The sequence below is a fragment of the Pan paniscus genome, chromosome X (assembly GCF_029289425.2).
Source record: "Pan paniscus chromosome X, NHGRI_mPanPan1-v2.0_pri, whole genome shotgun sequence".
Lineage (NCBI taxonomy): Eukaryota > Metazoa > Chordata > Mammalia > Primates > Hominidae > Pan > Pan paniscus.
The window spans coordinates 35,975,870-35,997,842 of record NC_073272.2 but is presented as its reverse complement, the minus strand read 5'-3'; the positions used below and the strand labels follow the sequence as shown (position 1 = coordinate 35,997,842).

The following is a 21,973-nucleotide window of genomic DNA, read 5'->3' as shown; positions in this document are numbered from 1 at the left end:
GGCAACCTACAGAATGGGAGAGACTTTTTGCAATCTATCCATCTGACAAAGGGCTAATATCCAGAATCTACAAAGAACTCAAACAAATTTACAAGAAAAAAACAAACAACCCCGTCAAAAAGTGGGTGAAGGATATGAACAGACACTTCTCAAAAGAAGGCATTTATGTTGCCAACAAACATATGAAAACAAGCTTATCATTACTGGTCATTAGAGAAATGCAAATCAAAACCACAATGAGAGAGCATCTTGCACATTTTAGAATGGTCATCATTAAAACGTCAGGAAACAACATGCTGGAGAGGATGTGGAGAAATAGGAAAGCTTTTACACTGTTGGTGGGAGTGTAAATTAGTTCAACCATTGTGGAAGATAGTGTGGTGATTCCTCAAGGATCTAGAACCAGAAATACCATTTGACCCAGCGATCCCATTACTGGGTATATACCCAAAGGATTATAAATCATTCTACTATAAAGACACATGCACATGTCTGTTTTTTGCAGCAATATTTACAATAGCAAAGACTTGGAACCAACCCAAATGCCCATCAATGATAGACTGGATAAAGAAAATGTGGCACATATACACCATGGAATACTACGCAGCCATAAAAAAGAATGAGTTCATGTCCTTTACAGGGACATGGAGGAAGCTGGAAACCATCATTCTCAGCAAACTAACACAGGAACAGAAAACCAAACACCGCATGTTCTCACTCATAAGTGGGAGTTGAACAATGAGTACACATGGATACAGGGAGCAGAACATCACACACTGGGGCCTGTTCAGGAGTGGGGGGCAAGAGGAGGGATAGCATTAGTAGAAATACCTAATGTAGATCACGTGTTGATGGGTGCAGCAAGCCACCATGGCACATGTATAGCTATGTAACAAACCTGCACGTTCTGGACATGTATCCCAGAACTTAAAGTATAATAAAATACATACATACATACATACATACATACATACATACATACATACATAAATCAGCAGTACTTGGGGATTTTATACAATTGGCAAATGAATTGCTGACTCAGGTAGCATTAAGAATGTAGTTCTGGAATCTCCATAAACACACTCATGTCATGTTCCTTTCACCACTCAGAGCCACTGAACTGCTGCTGCTTGGCCATGGCAAACTGTTGGTGGCTGCTGTTCTATGGCTTGACAGACTTAGTTACCTAAGACTAAACATAAATATTTGTCTTCCAAATGAGTTCATGAAAATCATTTGAAGGAGTGAAGTCCAATCCCAGAACTCCTTGCTTTCTTTAAATAACCCGTTCATATATATTTTATGTTCCATTTATTCTTAATACCCTCAGGCCCCAAATCAGTGAGATGATGTATGTTTTCAACATGCCAATTTCAAAATGATTTTACTCAAACCCAAAAGATACTATCATACACAAATTTTCCAATGTTGCAAACGTCTTAATATTTTAATATCTAATATCTTGACTTCATCTTTCACAGTCTTAAGATGCTTTCACAGAGAAGAAGAGAAAACATCTGAATGAATGGGCTCCTGAGAAGGAAGAGATATTGTCCACTGTGACATCACATTATAAAGTGATATGGAAATGTAGTTAATTTATTATGTATCATATAATTATTATTTAAGGTCTTGGCATCTTGCAGGCATGGAATTCACAGCACAGAGCAGATTGCCTAGATACAGAAAGAAGAGTCCACATTGATGCTAATAACACTTCAGATAACCTCCTGACTTACTTCCTAGACCTTATTAGCTCTAGCAATCTCCACTTTTCTCCTTCTACTCATTATTAAGTTTCCACTTCTCTGACAGCAGAGCACCACCACCCAAATTTCAGAGTGAATATTTCCACCTTTCCATGTTTCTCACTCTTTGTGAACTTGTTCTTCACCTCCTTTGTTCTGTCTAGTCTATTAATCTTCATTACAATCCTATACACATGTACCTTCTATCCTGTATGAACCCCAAAATAGACAATTTCAATATCTCTTCCTTGGTCTCCCAGATTTGCTCACCCCTTTCACCTACATTGTGAATTGCCTCTTCTTGGGTAAGCACAGAATTTAGTTTTCTCCGACAGAAAACAAAAGCCTTAGATTCATTTTTATAGAAAGTATTGGTAACCATGTGGATGTATCCTGTCACAAATTCATCCTTTCTAACTTCATTGGCTAACAGTAACATAATAACTGAATGATGACTAACATTATACAGTTGGCATTTCAACTGTATGATGTTTAGAACTAGAAAAAAGAAAAGCAAACTTTGGGAGAATGTAGCAAAAAGAAAAAAAAAAACATGTTTCCTTGTACTCTCCTAGAGTCCTCTGGAGGAGTGAAGGAATTGAAAAGCTTTTCTCAAAATGTGAGTTTCAGATTGGTAGCAACATGTTAATTATACTCTGTTACTAATCACAGAATGTTGGATTGAAAAATCCATGTTCACTCATGTGCTGTTTATTTTTTATTAAGTATTATATTGACTAGTTAAAATACGCTTGATCTACTAGCCATCTAAAATAACCCCTTCTTATTTACATTTAATCTTTCTATCTTTATCGTATATCTCTAACGAAGTTCTTAAAAGGATCCCAGCAGCTTACTCCTGCTCAATCAAAGCCACAGTTCACCTTTTTAAGACCTGTGCAATTACTTTAATACAAAGCAGAAGACGACATGCATTGGCTCTATGTTCAAATTAACTGCCCTTTTTAGACAAATCCCCCAAATCCTTGACTTTTCAGACTTTCGGTCATCTCAATCTGTGTTATTGGCACTTAACTGATTGAACCTGTTGTAGTTGTATCTCACTGGACTGAGATTTCTGTTAAATCCGGCTTCTAGGATCTCTCCCCTACTAACTTCTCACAACAGATCATGTCACATTGTCATAATCATAGGGCTTAGAAATTTCCGATTTACTCATTACCATATAGAACAATGGTTAAGTGTCCAGGATCTCAGGTTAGATGGCATGTATTTAAATTCAAGCTCGAAGGGACAGATGTCAGCAAATAGGACTGTCTAGCACTTGTGCCCCTACGAAAGCACCAATAGGAACAATTATCATGTACAAATATATCTTCAGAAATGACAGGTGATAGATTATAGCACCTTAGTATATCAAAGAAATAAGAAAAGTCACATTGATGAGAGTAGGAATAATAGCTTCACGTTACCCTCATTACCTCTCTACCAACTTGAGGTAGCACAGTATGGAAAGAGATACCCTCCATATGGGGGAAGGGGAAGGAAGTAAGCAATGGTCCTAGCTTTGGACCCCAACACTGAGAATTCCCCAGTAAAACCCAGTGCTAGGCAGAACCCCAGGGCCCCAGACTCTACACAGGTGCCTGTGTCTGAGCCTCCAGCCACCTCAGCTCGAGGCCAGATCCTGTAGCTTCAGGTTCTAGGCATACTAGATGGAGTCTGTCTCAGAGCTACCCCACTGCCAGCCTGAACCCAGTGGCCCCAGGCTCTGGACTATTCTCAGCACTGAGGTGGCCCTCATGGCCCCATGCTTCAGACCTGCCCTAGCACCAAGTCAGCAGCCCAACTTCAAATACAAGGTAGACACTCAGAGACATAGATTCCATGCCTTCCCAGTGCCAGGCTGGTCTCTGTGGCCCAACCCTCCAGACTGGCACCTGTGGCACTATGTTCTAGCAACCCAGGGATTAGGCCTGATCCAGCAGACCCAGAATCCAGGCCAGTCCCAGTAGATCACAATTCTGGACTGGCACGTGTGTACCCAGGTCCCCGGCCATCCCCCACAGGGCAAGCCTTCACAGACCTAGCCTCTAGGCTAGCACCTGCACAACAAGTCTCCAGACCAGCATCAGTGGACATAGGATCCAGGCTAACACCCACAGTCATACTCTCCAGGGCAGCCCCCATAGACACAGGCTCCATGCCAGCCCCAGCATCAGGTCATACCCAGGCTCCAGAAGACACAGGTCTAGGCCTGTTCCAGCAAACCCGAGGTCAGAACCACTCCAGGAAACTGCTTTGTCAGGTTGAATCCTATGAACTGAGACTGCATGAACACCCCTGAAAACCTAGACTCCAGTCTAGCCCTTATGGACTCAAGACCCACATGTACTATTGCAGACTTAGGGTACAGACACACCCCACTGCCAGGCCAGCAGTTGAGGACTAAAGTTAAGGGTTCACCCCCATGTCATATCAGCCCCTGTGGGCCCAGACTTCAGGCCAGCCTCCACACATACTGGGTTTTGGGCCATTCTCATGGTCTCAGGCTTTAGTCCCATCTCTACAGATGCAATTAACAGGTCCACCCCAATGAATCCAGGATTCAGGACCAACACTGCAGACCCAGGTGCCAGGCCTTCCCACCTGCTGACCAAGGCAGCAGGCCAGGCTGCACAATGACTCCAGCAGCAAGCCTACCTCCAGACATGCAGGCAGCTTGCTCAGAATCTCTGGATGGGCTGACTGGCAGAGGGCTGTCCCAGACAAAGCCAGTTTATAAAGACTAAAATAATTGCCCATGTTTTCAAAAGAGCAGGCATCAATGTAATGAGAGAAGAAAAAGATGTACAAAGCTCATTTAAAGATATAATAGCAGAAAATTCTCCAAATTTGGAGAAATATATAAATATCCCACTAAAGAAAGACCAAAGGTTTCCAAACAGGTTCATTGTAAACAAGACGACACAAAGAAATATTATAATCAAACTGTCAAAAATCAAAGGAAAGAATCATGAAAGCAGCAAGGGAAAAGGACATAACATATAAGGAAGTTCAAGGTTAGCAGCAGATTTATAAGCAGAAAACTTATAGGCCAGGAGAGAGTGAGATGATACATTAAAAGTGCTAAATAAAAAAAAAAACTGTCAACCAAGAATACTGTATCTGTCAAAGATGTCCTCCAGAATGAAGGAGAAATGAAGAATTAACCAGACAAACAGAAACTGAGAGAGTTCATCACATTCAGGCCATTATTACAAGAAATGCTAAAGGGACTTCTACACACTGAAAGAACCTGATGCAAATTAGTAACACAAAAAAGCATGAAAATATAAAACTCACTGGAAAAAGAAAGTAGATGGTCAAATTTAATATACCATTATAATACTATAATGGTGGCATATAAATGACCACCATTATTCTTTAGTATGAAAGTTAAAAAATGAAACTATTAAAAATAAAAATAGCTATTATAATTTGTTAAGGGATACTATATCAGACAGGGTTCTCTGGAGGGACAGAACTAATAGGAGATATATATATATATATATATATATATATATATATATATATATATATATATGTATGAAAGGGAGTTTATTAAGGAGACTTGACTCACACGATCACAAGGTGAAGTACCACAATAGGCCATCTGCAAGTTCAGGAGCAAGGAAGCCAGTAATGGCTCTGTCTGAGTCCCCAAACCTCTAAAGTAGAGAAGCCAACAATACAGCCTTCATTCTGTGGTTGAAGGCCCAAGAACCCCTGCAAACCACCAGTGTATGTCCAAGGGTCCAAAAGCCAAATAACATGGGTCTGATGCTTGAGGGCAGGAAGCATTCAGTATGAGAGAAAGATGAAGACCAGAAGATTCAGCAATTCAGGTTCTTCCACCTCCTTCTGCCTGCTTTTTCTAGCCATGCTGACAGCGGGTTGAATGGTGCCAACCCACAATGTGGGTGGGTCTTCCTGGGGAGGGGGGCAGACTCCCTCTCCCAGTCCACTGCCTCAAATGTTAATCTCTTCTGGCAACACCCATAAACACCCAGATACACCCAGAAACAATACTTCGTGTCCTTCAACTCAATCAAGTTGACACTTAATATTAATCATCACAGATACACAATATACAGAGATATAAATTGTGATATCAAACTTCAAAAAATTTTTTATTATTATACTTCAAGTTCTGGGGTTCATGTACAGAACATGCAGGTTTGTTACATAGGTATCCATGTGCCATCATAGTTTGCTGCACCAATCAACACGTCATCTACATTAGGTATTTCTCCTAATGCTATCCCTCCCCTAGCCCCCCACCCCCCAACAGGCCCAGGTGTGAGATGTTCCCCTCCCTGTGTCCATGTGTTCTCATTGTTCAAGTCCCACTTATGAGTAAGAACATGCAGTGTTTGGTTTTCTGTTCCTGTGTCAGTTGGCTGAGAATGATGGTTTCCAGCTTCCTCCATGTCCCTGCAAAGGACATGAACTCATCATTTTTATGGCTGCATAGTATTCCATGGTGTGTATGTGCCACATTTTCTTTATCCAGTCTATCATTGATGGGCATTTGGTTTGGTTCCAAGTCTTTGTTATTGTGAATAGTGCCACAATAAACATATATATGCATGTGTCTTTATAGTAGAATGATTTATCATCCTTTGAGTATATACCCAGTAATGGGATTGCTGGGTCAAATGGTATTTCTGGTTCTAGATCCTTGAGGAATCGCCACACTGTATTCCAAAATGGTTGAACTAATTTACACTCCCACCGAGAGTCAAGACCCATCAATGTGCTGTATTCAGGAGACCCACCTCATGTGCAAAGACACACATAGGCTCAAAATAAAGGGATGGAGGAATATTTACCAAGCAAATGGAAAGCAAAAGAAAAGCAGGGGTTGCAATCCTAGTCTCTGATAAAACAGACTTTAAACCAAAAAAGATGAAAAGACACAAAGATGGGCTTTACAAAATGGTAAAGGGATCAATGCAACAAGAAGAGCTAACTATCCTAAATATATATGCACCCAATACAGGAGCACTCAGATTCATAAAGCAAGTTTTTAGAGACCTACAAAGAGACTTAGACTCCCACACGATAATAGCAGGAGAGTTTAACACCTTACTGTCAATATTAGACAGATCAATGAGACAGAAAATTAACAAGGACATTCAGGACTTGAACTCAGCTCTGGACCAAGAGGACCTAATTGACATCTACAGAACTCTCCACCTCAAATCCACATAATATACATTCTTCTCAGCACCACATTGCACTTAATCTAAAATTGACCACCTAATTGGAAGTAAAACACTCCTCAGCAAATGCAAAATAACATAAACCATAACATACAGTTTCTCAGACCACAGTGCAATCAAATTAGAACTCAGGATTATGAAACTCACTCAAAACCGCACAACTACATGGAAACTAAAAAACCTGCTCCTGAATGACTACTGGGTAAATAACGAAATTAAGGCAGAAATAAAGAAGTTTTTTGAAACCAATGAGAACAAAGACACAACGTACCAGAATCTCTGGGACACATTTAAAGCAGTGTCTAGAGAGAAATTTATAGCACTAAATGCCCACATGAGAATGCAGGAAAGATCTAAAATCGACACCCTAACATCACAATTAAAAGAACTAGAGAAAAAAGAGCAAATTAACAAGCTAGAAGAAGACAAGAAATAACTAAGATCAGAGCAGAATTGAAGGAGATAGAGAAATGAAACACCCTTCAAAAAATCAGTGAATCCAGGAGCTGTTCTTTGAAAAGATCAACAAAATAGATAGACCTCTAGCCAGACTAATAAAGAAGAAAACAGAGAAAAACCAAATAGATGCAATAAAAAGTGATAAAGGGGATATCACTACCGATCCCACAGAAATACAAACTACCATCAGAGAATACTATAAACACCTCTATGCAAATAAACTAGAAACTCTAGAAGAAATGGATAAATTCCTGGACACACACACCCTCCCAAGTCTAAACCAGGAAGAAGTCGAATCCCTGAATAGACCAATAACAAGTTCTGAAATTGAGGCAGTAATTAATAACCTACCAACCAAAAAAAGTCCGGGACCAGACGGATTCACAGCTGAATTCTACCAGAGGTACAAAGAGGAGCTGATACCAATCCTTCTGAAACTATTCCAAAGAATAGAAAAAGAGGGAATCCTCCCTAATTCATTTCATGAGGCCATCATCATCCTGATACCAAAACCTGGCAGAGACACAACAAAAAAAGAAAATTTCAGGCCACTATCCCTGATGAACATCGATGCCAAAATCCTCAATAAAATACTGGCAAACTGAATCCTCAGCACATCAAAAAACTTACCCAGCACAACCAAGTCGGCTTCATCCCTGGGATGCAAGGCTGGTTAAACTTACACAAATTAATAAATGTAATCCATCACATAAACAGAACCAATGACAAAAACCACATGATTATCTCAATAGATGCAGAAAAGGCTTTCAATAAAATTCAAAACCGCTTCATGCTAAAAACACTCAATAAACTAGGTATTGATGGAACATATCTCAAAATAATAAGAGCTATTTATAGCAAACATTTTTAATGTGTGAGAAAGTAAAAGTGTAAAGTTTTTGTATGCAATTAAAGTTAAGTTGTTATCAGATTAAAATATCCTTTTTTAGCAGGGAGCAACTCACTCTCACCAAGAGCCTCTGCAATCCTGACAGAAGGATAAATTATGACCACCATGGACACTTGAGTTGGCAGAGAGAGCTGCTTAGAGAAGGGGCGGGGCGGAACTCCAGCCAGTGTGAGCCCAGAGGGTTTGTTGCGGGAATGTCTGTAATGGAGTATAGGCAGGGACACCCATTTCCCTAGGCTCAACTTGCTGCCATAGGAGACTTTAGTCCTAGGGGAACTGACAGATCTCAACTCCACACGGTGGCCATGCTCATGAGATGGGGCTGGTCTGACTTGAGCACCCCTCAGTCTGCTGGCCTCTCCCGGGAGTCCTAGCCAGGCCATACCTGCTTGCTGTGCAGTCTCAGGTGCCCAGGGGAGGAGGACCTCCTGGGGTCCCACATCATAGCTCCTGTGCTGGTAGAATGCACCTCACAGACAGAGAGCTCCAACAGAGCAGCACCTGAGGACACACACCAGCCAGTCAGCACTTCCTGCACTGCAGCCTCCCCTGTGGCAATTTGCCTGTATGCACTTGCCCACAACCACCCCCAAATATCTTTGCCAGTGCACGTGTGTCCAAAAGGACCTGGCCTTCCCTTCCCTGCAAGCACATGTGTGCATGTGCACTCCGCTGTGCCACTGCTGCCAGTGTTAGTGCATTCTGCTCCCCACCCCCACTGCACTGTTATCGCTGTAGGAGCATTCTTGGGCATGGAATCCACCAGCCTCACCCTCGCCAGCACCTAGCCCTTGTGCCAACACTGCCACTAGTGTAAAACTAGGCATGGAGACCAGCGGACCCACCCTCACCCTGAGCAACCACAGCCACAGCCACCCGTGTGATAGTGAACAGAGGGCGCACACAGCCCTGAGCCCACCAGAACCCCGCCCTCATGCTAACACCACCACAGGCGCAAATGCTCACACAGACACTAGTAGGGGGCACCACGCCCTGCTGTGCCATGCTAACACCAACCACTACTGTGAAAATCTGCACAGAGGCCAGTATCCTGCTGCACTGTCACTGGCATGAGCAAACAAAAACTGGTACTGCTGCCACCTCTCTACTAAGTGCTTTGGGTGGCACTACCCATTGGAGTGTTGTGACCAGCAGCCTGGGAGCACCTCAGCCCCTCTAGCACAGCTTCCCAACTTTGAGGGGCCAGAGAAGAAATCCAGGATTGGTAACATTCACCCAGGGTTAGGGCATGCAGCCCAGGATTCCTGAGTTGAGCCTCACCCCACAACTAAAATCTTTTGGAAATAAAGCCAGTTGACTGAACCCACATTATACCACTACCAAACTCCCAAGGGAATCAAATAGGATAAAGGAATAGAACAAAAACAAAAGGACAGCAACTTTAAAGACTGAAGGAACATCAGTCCACAAAGATGAGAAAGTACCAGTACAAGAACTCTAACAACTCAAAAAGTCAGAGTGCCTTCTATTCTCCAAACAACAACACTAGTTCTGTAGGAAGGGTTCTTAACTGAGCTGAGATGACTGAAATGACAGAAGTATAATTCAAATTATATACTGGACCAAATGGACCTGATAGAGGTTTATGAAGATCTCCACCCCAAAACAACGAATATACATTATTCTCATTGCCACATGGTACATGCTCTAAAATCAACCACACAATCAGAGATAAAACAATCCTCAGCAAATAAAAAAGAACTGAAATCATACCAAACACTCTCTTGGATGACAAACAATAAAAATAGAAATCCAGACTGAGAAAATTGCTGAAAACCTTACAATTAAATGGAAATTCAACAAGCATCTCATGAAACACTTTTGGGTAAATAATGAAATTAGGGCAGAAATTAAGAAGTTCTGTGAAACGAATGAGAACAAAGACACAACATAGCAGAATCTCTGAGACACAGCTAAGGCAGTGCTAAGAAGGAAATATATTGCACTAAACACCCACATTAAAACATTAGAAAGATCTCAAATTAACAACCTAACATTACAACTGAAAGGAACAAGAGCAAAACAACCCCAAAGCTAGCAGAAGACAAGAAATAACCAGAATCAGAGCTGAACTGAAGGAGATTGAGAGACAGAAAACCATTAAAAAGATCAAAGAAGCCAGGAGCTGAATATTTGAAAAAAATATGATAGGCTGCTACCTAGATTAATAAAGAAAAGATAGAAAATCCAAATAAACATGATTAGAAAAGACAAAAAGGATGTTACCACTGACTCCATAGAAATATGTTAATACAAATCATCATCAGATACTAGTTAGAACACCTCTATGTACACAAACTAGAAAATCTAGAAGAAATACACTCTCCCAAGACTGAACCAAGAAGAAATTGAATCCCTGAACATACCAAAAATGAGCAACAAGATTGAATCACTAATAAATACCCTACCAACTCCACAAAGCCCAGGACCAGATGGATTCATAGCCAATTCTACCAGATGTATGATGAAGAGATTGTACCATTCTTATGGAAACTATTCTGAAAAACTGAGTGGAAGGAATTCCTCCCCAACTCATTCTATGAGACCAGCATCATCATGATACCAAAACCTGGCAGAGACACAATAAAGAAAGAAAACTTCAGGCCAATATCCTTGATGAACTTTTATGCTAAATCCTCAACAAAATACCACAAACCAAACACAGCAGCACATCAAAAAGCACCACCATGATCAAGCAGGCTTTATCCCTGGGATTCAAGATTGTTACAACATATGTAAATCAATAAATGTGATTTATCACCTAAATAGAACAAAAGACAAAAAATATGTGATCATCTTAATAGAGGCAGAAAGGGCTTTCAACAAAATTCAAAATGTCTTCATGTTAAAGACTCTCAGAGAACTAGGCATTCAAGGAACAAACCTCAAAATAATAAGAGCCATCTATGACAAAACCATAGCCAACATCAGACTGAATGGTCAAAAGCTGGAAGCATTATCCTTGAGAACTGGCACAAGACAAGAATGCCCTCTCTCATCACTCTTATTCAATTGTAGTATTATAAGTTCTGTCCAGAGCAATCAGGCAAGAGAAAGAAATAAAAGTCATCCAAATAGGAAGACAGGAAGTCAAACTATCCCAGTTTAGAGACGACATGATTCTATATGTAAAAACCCCTTAGCCTTGGACCAAAAGTTCCTTAAGCTGATAAACAACTTCAGCAAAGTTTCAGGATACAAAATCAATGTACATAAATTACTAGCATTCCTATACACCAACAATAGCCAAGCTCAGAGCCAAATCAGGAATAAAATCCAATTCACAATTCCACAAAAAGAATAAAATATCTACAAATACAGCAAACAGTGGATGTGAAAGATCTCCACTCTGTGAATTACAAAACACTGCTCAAAGATATCAGGGGTGACAAAACCATGGAAAAACATTTGATGCTCATGGATAGGAAGAATAAATATTGTTAAAATGGCCATACTGCCCAAAGCAATTTACAGAATCTATGTTATTCCTAAAAGTACATTTATAAAACTATAAAAAAATTTTAAAGTTCATATGGAACCACAAAAGAGCCCAATTAGCCAAAGCAATCCTAAGCAAAAGAAACAAAGCTGGAAATATCATGTTACCTTACTTCAAACTATACTCCAGGGCTACAGTAACTAAAAGAACATGGTACTGGTACAAACACAGACACACAGAACAAAGGAACAGAATAGAGAGCCCAGAAATAATGCTGCAAACCTACATACATCTGATCTTCCACAAAGCAGACAAAACAAACAATGAGGAAACAACACCCTATTTAATAAATGGTGCTGGGATAACGGGCTAGACCTATGCCAATGATTGACACTGGACCCGTTCCTTATGCTATATAAAAAAGAAATAATGCTGCAAACTTACATACATCTGATCTTCCACAAAGCAGACGAAACAAACAATGAGGAAAAACACCCTATTTAAAAAACGGTGCTGGGATAACTGGCTAACAATATGCAGATGATTGACACTGAACCCATTCCTCACACACACACACACACACACACACACACACACAAAATTCCTTACACTGTACACTATATTAAAAAACCCACAAGATGGATTAAAGACTTAAAGGAAATCCCCAAACTATAAAAACCCTGCAAGACAACCTATGCAATACCAGTCTGGAATTAGAAACTGGCAAAGATGTCATGATAAAGACACCAATACCAATTGCAACAAAAACAAATACTGATAAATCAGATCTTATTAGACTAAAGAGTTTCTTCACAGCAAAGGAAACTCTCAATAGAATAAACAGGCAACCTACGGAATACAAGAAAATATTTGCAAACTATGCATCTGGCAAAAGTGTAATATCTAGCATCTGTAAGGAACTTAAGCAAATTTACAAGAAAAAAATTAAACAACCCCATTAAAAATGGGCAAAGGACAAGAACAGACACTTTTCAAAAGAAGACATAAATGCAGCCAACAAGTATATACAAAGGAGCTCAATATCACTGATCATTACAGAAATGCAAATCAAAACCATAATGAGAACTACCTCACACCGGTCAGAATGGCTATTACTAGAAAGTCAAAAAGTAACAGATGCTGGTGAAATTGTGGAGAAAAGGGAATGCTTATACACTGTTAGTGAGAGCATAAATGAGTTCAACCATTGTGGAAAGTAGTGTGGCACTTCCTCAAAGAGCTGAAGACTGAACTACCATTCAACCCAGCTATCCCATTACTGGGTATATACCCAAAGGAATATAAATCGTTCTAACGTAAAGATGCATGCACGTAAATGTTGACTGCAGAACTATCTACAATAGGAAAGACATGGAATCAACCTAAATGTCTATCAACGGATGACTAGATAAAGAAAATATGCTAAATATACATCATGGTATACTATGCAGCCATAAAAAAGAATGAGATAATGTCCTTTGAAGGAACATGGATGGAGCTTGAGGCCATTATACTTTCACTTAGTGAGGGCTAAAGGATGAGAACAGATGGACACCAAGAGGGGCACAACAAACACTGGGGCCTACTTGAAGGCAGAGTGTGGGAAGAGGGAGAAGATCAGAAAAAATAACTACTGGGTACTAGTCTTAGTACTTTGGTGATGAAATAATCTGTACAACAAACTCCCATGACACAAGTTTGCCTATATAACAAACTTGCACATGTACCCCTGTACTTATAATAAAACTTTTTTTAATGTAGCCTTTTAAAACTATAAGATGTTTCTTGTAAGCCTTGTGGTAACCACAAAGCAAAGACAGCAATAGAGGAAGAAAAGAATGAAGTGTCTACAAATCAGCCAGAAAACAATAAACAAATGACAACAGTAAGTCCTCACATATTGATAATTACCTTGATTGTAAATGAGATTAAATTCTCCAATCAAAAGGCATAGAGTGGCTGAATGGCCAACAAAAATTACCGAGTCACACACTGCCTACAAGATACTAACTTCTCTTGTAAGGACTCACATAGAATAAAAGTGAAGGGATGGAAAAATATATTCATGTAAATAAAAACCAAAAGACAAAAATAGCTACATATATGTATAAAAAACTAGTTTTAAGTAAAAAACTCCCTCCAGAGAGAAAGAAGGTCATTCGTGATAAAGGGGTAAATTCATCAAGGGGCTATACCAATTGTAAATGTATATGCACCCAACATCAGACCACCTAAATATATAAAACAAATATTAATAGATATGAAGAGAGAGATAGACTGTAATATAATAACAGTAGGAGAATTCAATATCCACTTTCAGCAATGGACAAATCTTTAAGAAAGAAAATAAATACCAAACACTGGACACATGCTACACCTTAGACCAAATGGACCTAGCAGATATACACAATGCAGTACATCCAATAGATGTACTGCATTGTGCAGAATACACATTCTTCTCAAGCACATAGAGAATACCTCCAGAATAAATAAAATGTTAAGCCATAAAGAAGTCTTAGCAAATTTAAGAAGGTGGAAATGGCATTAAATATCTTTTCTGACAATGGCATGAGTGTAGAAATAAATAACAATAGGAATTTTAGAAAATTCATAAATACATGGAAATTACACAGCATGCACCTGAACCACCAATGGAGAAACAGAGAAATTATAAATCAAATTTTAAAATGTCTTGAGATAAATTTCACCTCTGCCACTTACTAGTTTTGAGACATTAGAAATTAATATAATTTCTCTGAGTTCACTGTCATCATCTGTAAAATGGGTATAACAATAGCACCACATTTTATGTTGCTGTGAGGCAGAAATGAGGTAATTTATATAAATGACTTAAGCTGGTGCCTTATACATGGCAAGCTCTCAATAACTGTGAGCTATTTTCATTAGTGAAAGCAAGTCATGATACTGTAAAAGACTTTAACTAGTACCTGTATTTTTTTCTGGTATATAAAGCTGACATTTAGGAAGCCCTATTTTTTTTTCAGATTACCTTTACCAATAGATTTCTTGCAGGTTCATATCCACAGTAGAAATAACTTATTTCTAGTTTTGAAAACATATTTTTAAACCAGTCCCTTAGAAGACTCCTGTGTGATCCACACGAGGAAAACATACTTCCAAGTGCATTCTTTGTCTCAGGGCAAAAATATCATAAAATATGTAAACCAATTTGTAATCTCCTTATTTGCCAAAATCTCATCTATTACATTGTGTTGAGTTATTGCTCAAAATCTCCCTCTCCCTTAGGTAACATCCCCTCATTATCAGGAATAGGTAGTTCCTTCATACATTATTTCCATATTATAAATTACTCAGATAATTGTCATTACGATGATGCTTTAGATTTGTTTAGAGTCCACTGTTTTGATACGAAGAGTAACTGGCCTACGTTCTTCCACAAACCTTGTAAAAATTATTTCATTACTGTTTGTGAAAGTTCATTGAATGACTGTGTAGCATTATCTCTTTAATAAACATTGAATGGAAAATTATAAATGAAAACACTTCCTAAATTCACTCTTGATTTAATTGTTCATTAAAATAACCTCATATTGGATGTGTGTTTTACTCTTAAAAAATTGGCAAACTGCTAATACATCTCACTTAACTGGGCCAAGTCCATGTCTCATTTAACTTTGACTCCCTAGCACCAACTCATTTATTAAGAATAAATGTTTGTTGAATCGAATTAAACAGCCAAACAGCAGACAAATGAAAGTTGTGGTTAGTAAGATAGGCCAGACTCAAACGCTGCTCTTGTGAAAAAGCATTTTTAATCACCTTGTTATTTTCTAGGATGAAATAATCATTTATAAAAATTACATATTTTCCATATTTAGAAAATAATAGTTCTGTATTATGTTAATGTCTGCCTGGGAATAAAATAAGTACCTTATCAAATTCATTGGAATTATAAGAATATAAGTATACCCAAAAGTAGCTGTGAGGATACATTTAAATTAAAACAGCTACAAGAGTTTATGATTAGGTGTTGCTTCATGTTCAATATTGTTTGGGAAAAATGCAGTTTCAATTTATAGAATTACAACACGTATTTTAGGGCTGGAGAGAAGCTTAACATGTCCTTTACTGAACCTAGAGAGGAATGCACTGCAACAGGATGTCCATTCAAAATTGAATAGTGACATAGAAAATGCTGATGATCTCTACTGGAGGAAAGAGGTGGACTATAAGATGCTGCAGATTACTTGTATATTTATTTAACATTCCAGGACTTTATTATTAAAATACTGTAAGCCATATGTGTCTTTTTTTTCCCGCATAGCTCAGTGCCAGAATTTTGAGGAATTTCAACATGCTTTGGTGAGAAAAGAAACAGGTATTTGTTTTCCAAAAGAGTTAAGGCACTGACTGCTTTTGTCCAAAGGATGTATTACTGACCAAAAATGAGCAATCTTGGAAAATCAAAAGGAAGAACTTTCCTGCTGATAAGATGAATATATAGGTAGAGAAAGGAAGGGGTATAAGCTATGTGGGAGCACTAAACCACCTCTCAACTTTAAGTATTAGATAAATATCAATGTCATCATTCTCAGAAACCATTCATTTAAAAATGAAAATTAGAGGATAACAGAAAAGAAATATAGTGTTAGGAGTAATCCATCAGGAAACAAAATGGTTCTGGGTGTTATCTACACACACTCATGCTGAGGGGCTTGAATTCCACTTTTTGCTTTGAAATTTACTGTGCTGGAATTTTCACAGCAAAAGCAAGTTTTGCATAATGACTTCTCAGTGAAAGAGCCGTTAAGCTGCCAGGTATATGCTTCTGGAATAACACGCCATGAGATTCTTTGATGTTGTTTACCGAGTTATTTTCTTTGGAGTATTGTTCTGTAAAATTTGGTAGAAAAAGCATCTCATGATTAGGAAGTTGGGAAAATGCTGAATATTTTATCCTCCTGTTGTAAATTCACAAAACATATTTTTATATTGAAGACTGAAAATTCCTAGAGTAAAAAATATAAACTGAAAACAAAGCAAAAAAATTTGCTAATTTAATAAACACAAATATGTTCTGCATATATATAATTTATATTTATATATAATATAAATATATATTAATATTTATACATATTTATATATACAAAATATATAATTATGTATTATATATAAATACAAATATATTTAAAATATTGCCACAAATCCATTTTTTCACTGAACACCTATTGCTATTTTGTGCGATATGATGATAGGGAACAGAGTCTAATAAAACTGGTTTAAGGCCAGGCGCAGTGGCTAGTGCCTGTAATGCTAGCATTTTGGGAGGTCGAGGCAGGAGGATCTCTTGAGGCCAGGAGTTTGAGACTAGCCTGGGCAACATGAGAAAACCACATCTCTACAAATAATACACAGATTAGCCAAGTGTGATGGTGTGGGCCGGTAGTCCCAGGTACTCAGGAGGCTGAGGTGGGGCTGTAGTGAATAGTGATGGTGCCACTGCACTCCACCCTGGGTGGCAGGGTGAGACCTTGTCTCAAAAAAAAAAAAAAAAAAAAGGAAAAGCTGGTTTAAGGAATTAAAACCCCATAAATTATGATAGAAACACATTTCCAGGCGATAAGGAGTGGCTGTGATAGCAGCATTCACTTCTATTTTCATGGAGACAATTTTTTCTATTTTTTCCTTTTCATTTTTCATGCTTTTTCCTTTCAGCATACTCTATTAGGAATAAAGTGAAAAATGTCATTTGCTACCCCAGAGGAGCTATTCACTTCACTATAAATAATTACAATAGAACCCGATAAAGGTGTATTGATAATGAGATTTATTAGCTAAGTTTCTCTTGGTAGCAAGCAAAGAAAACCAAATCGAAGTTAGATACATGAAACCTGAGCACAAAAATAAAACCAGGCTCAAAAAAGATCTAGAAAGCAGATGTATCATTTTCAATAACACAGTCACTGAACTGCTTTGAACAAAGGTGGCCTTCCTAAGCAAAAATTCAGAATCTTGTCTGGAGATTCAAAATGAAGCCCGCTGCTGGTAGAATGAATGCATATAAATAAATACATAAGAAATACATATAAACAAAATTTAAATCTATGCATATATAAGTATACTCGAATATCGTTCCTTCAACATTGATTTGTTCAACGTTGTTTCATTATAACGTTGATGAGGAAAAAAATCAATTTCCAGAGGGGCCACTGTCTGTGTGGAGTTTGCACGTTTTCCCCATGTCTGTATGGGTTTTCTCCGTGTACTCCCATTTCCTCCCACATCCTAAAGTTGTGCATGTTAGGTGAGTTGGGGTGTCTACATTGTCCCAGTGTAAGAGAGAGAGAGTGTGTGTGTGTGTGTGTGTGTGTGAGAGAGAGAGAGAGAGAGAGAGTGACCTGCTATGAGATGGCATCCTGGCCAGGACTGATTCCGGCCTTGCTCCCTGAGCTTCCTAGGTATGCACCAGCCACTCTCCCCCTGAACTGGAATACATGGATAAATAATTATTTTACTTGTTTCTATCAATCTTTTAAATGTACTTATAATTCAAATTTATTTCCATGCTTAATACTGGAAGTAAGTTGGTCTTTCTTTACAAGTTTGGTGATGTTTTGTGATGGGAAATATGCCACAAAACTTAATTCTTGTTTATATCAATTAGCCTAGGGTAAAATGGGTTTCCTTACTAGTTCTTCTGTGTAAAGTTGCAGTTTCCAAAAACCTATCAACAACATTAACTGAGGACTTACTATAATATATATGTATATGTAACGACTTTATTGGAAGAAATAGTACAGATGCCCAGCAATGGTGACTATAGGGATTTACTACGAAGTCTATGGAGAAACCAGCCCATTCCCATTAAGTCACTGTCACTCAGCGTGAGTTTGTCAGAGAGTACTCTGTCATGCCATCTTCCAGGATCCCCAGCTTGCTACCTAGAATCAACAAATGTTAACATTTTCATATTTAAGAAACAAAAGTTTTCATGTCAAGATGAAGACCTCTTTGTTTATTTTAATCCCTGCCCAATCTCATTCCCTTCACTTCTTCCCCAGAGGTGGGGATGAATTCCGGACCGTGTTTCACACTTTACGATGCCCAAGCACCCCCAGACACCAGGGCCCAAGACTGCCCATCCCACCCCATCCCACTCCATATATCCACGTAGTTTATAAAGGGAAGACTAATGTGCTTTCCAGGGCCCCATGGAATACCTTCCTCCTCCATCCTTGGAGATCCTGAGCTGCATGCAGATGGGGCAGGGCTGGGTGGAGAGACTGCTGGATATCAACTTTAAACTTGTATGAGGAGGTGCCTTTATTCCTAAATAGTGAGAGTTTTGCAGGCATGCATCAACTGGACACCTTTATTGCTTTGAAAACCAGATAACTTTATTGCCAACAATGGTAAAACTGAAAGGAAAAAACTGAAGAGAACGTTCTGGAAGGGCAACATGCCCACCCTGTCTGGCGGCCCAACCCGGTGAAGGCACCCCGTGGCTGTGGGGCCCATCTGGGCTCAGGGCTCCTCCCCACTGCGGCCCAGGGTGAGCTTGTCACACAGGTACTCTGCCAGGCCGGTTTCCCGTGGCCCACATCTTGCGCAGGTTGCTCAGGTAGCCACTCAGCTCTTTGATGGCCTTGACCTGCTGGTTCAGGAAGTGGCTCTCCAGGAAGTCGCACAGCTGGGGGTCACCCTTCTCCATGGCCAGGTAGTGCAGCTCCAGGAGGCTGTAGTTGACACTCTCCTCCAGGTGGAAGGCACACTCCATGGCCTCGAGCCCACTCTCCCAGTATTCACGCTCTGGTTTCCAGATGTCAGGAAGGCAGATGCGGCCACCGCGCAGGTTCTGCAGCATTATCAGCTTCTGGGCGTGCTCCCTCTTCTCTTGCGACTGGCTCAGGAAGCAGCGGCTGAAACGCTCCAGGGTCACGTCGTCCCGGTCTAAGTAGAAGGCCATGGACAGGTACACACAGGAGGCGTGGAGCTCCAGGTTGACGTGGCTGTTGACGGCGGCGTCGCAGTCGGGGTGGTAGTTTTGGCGCACTTACCATAGCGGGGCGGTCAGCGGTCGCTGGCAGTGGCTGAGTCTGTGACAGGACCGGAAGTGGGCAGTGGAACCGCTTCTGGGGGGTGGGTCGCGCTCCGCAGGGGCCGAGATATGTTCCATGTAGGACTTCAGTTGATTTAATGAAGCCCACCCACATTAGGGAGGGCTATCATCTTTACTCAGTCTGATTTAAATGCTAATCTCATCCTAATTCATCCTCAAAGGCACAGCCAGAATAGTGTTTGACCAAGTATTTGGGCACTCTCAGACCCAGTGAAGTTGAAACATAAAATTAACTCACAGTATTATTCATGATAAGTCCAGAGTGAACAGATACAATTTCTAGTATTATAATCTGTGAAAACTCTTTGTTTGGACTTTCACTTATCTTCATCATTTAAAAAACAGTTACACAATTGATAAGACAAAACACGTTCTGGCTCAGTGTCAGTGATTAGCTCTCATCTACGCATTCAATACATTTCTACTGAGTATCTATTAGTTACCAGATATTTTTATAGATACTAATATAAAAACTTGTTCTAAATATTCCTCGTACTTTCATTTTTTTTGTAGCTGAGCAATATTCAACGTTCTGCATCATCCCTTCTTGTGGTGCAAGTTTTCTTTTGAATGCGTCTATAGTAATACACGCAGTAGACGCCATGATGTACTCATAAGGAAGTGGACCATAAGTAGTTGGTGGCTTATCTCTTTCTCTTTCTCTCTCTCTGTGTGTGTGTGTGTGTGTGTATGTGTGTGCATATATTTACATATCTGTGTATATATGCATATGAATAAACAAAATCACTTTTTAATGAGAGTAGTGAAAGTGGTGCATCAATCCAAAACCAGTATTACCTGTCTCTGGGCTGTTCACTCTATATTAATTATTTCATTATCACAGAAACATTCTGAATTAATTTTTATTATTATCACCCATATCTTACAGATAAATAAATTGTGAATTAGAGCATTTGTAACATACTAAAACACACTTTCCAAAATTTTACTGGTATGAACACTTAACATGAGACCTACTCTAACATATTTTTTAGTGCACAGTAGAGTATGATAGACAGTAGAGTATGATAGTGGCAATGATGTGCTGCAGATCTTAAGAGTTTATTTTTTTTCTTTTTTCTTTGTTTCCCTCCCTTTGGTTTTTTGTTTGTTTGTTTCATTTTCTTCGTTTTTTGTTTTTGAGACAGAGTCTCACTCTGTTGCCCAGGCTGGAGTGCAGTGGCCCCATCTTGGCTCACTGCACCCTCCACCTCCGCAGGTTCAAGTGATTCTCGTGCCTCAGCCTCCCGAGTAGCTGGGTACCACCACACTGGTAAAGTTTATTCATCTTGATCAATGGAAACCTTGTAACCATGGATTAGTAACTCCCGTTGCCTTCTCCCCCAGCCCTTGGCAACCATCATTCTATTCCTTGATTCTATGAATTTGACTATTTTTGATACCCCATATAAGTGGAATCATGCAGTGTTTATCTTTTTCATTACTGGTTTATGTCGCTTAGCAATCCGTTGCAATCATTTGGCATAATGTCTTCCAGGTTCATCTATATGTGGAATTTTTTCTTTTTAAAGGCTGAATGGTAATTTATTGTATGTATATCCCACGTTTTCTTTTTCCGTGCCTCTGTTGATGGACATTTAGATTGTTTCCACATCTTTTGAGCTCACAACTTGTAAATAGCAGACAGTGACACTCTTAGTTGTATTCCTCCCTACGTAGTTTGGAAAGTTTTGCAGGACCATGAACTCCTCTAGGACAAAGACTGTGTGTAATTTGCTCAATGATCAATTCCACATAGTAAGGGTTCAAAAATATTATTTAAAGGATTGATCAGCCTGTTAAAAGTTTTAGTCTTATTATTTCTCCAAATTTAAACAATGAGTGGGAGTGGACGTTGATTATTTATTTAAACAGTGTTTCCTTTGGAAGAAAAAAGAATCAGTGACACTCAATGTTGAGAAATTCTTACAATTTTAATATTCACTGAGATAAAACTAGTATAAAAATGTGTATGCTTAAAGGTATGTTTTTATATCTGTAAAATAAACAATTTATAAGTTTTAGAAATAAAACTGTAAAAGTAAAAACTAAGAAATTTCTATTGTA

The 21,973-nt window shown here is 39.2% G+C and overlaps 1 long non-coding RNA gene and 1 pseudogene across 2 annotated transcripts in view; both read right to left on the bottom strand.

The window, feature by feature from the left end:
• Positions 1–21,973, bottom strand: part of LOC134729832 (uncharacterized) — a 577,505-nt gene that overhangs the window by 120,001 nt on the left and 435,531 nt on the right. The window lies entirely within an intron of this gene.
• Positions 19,124–20,510, bottom strand: LOC100982422 (ferritin heavy polypeptide-like 17; annotated as a pseudogene).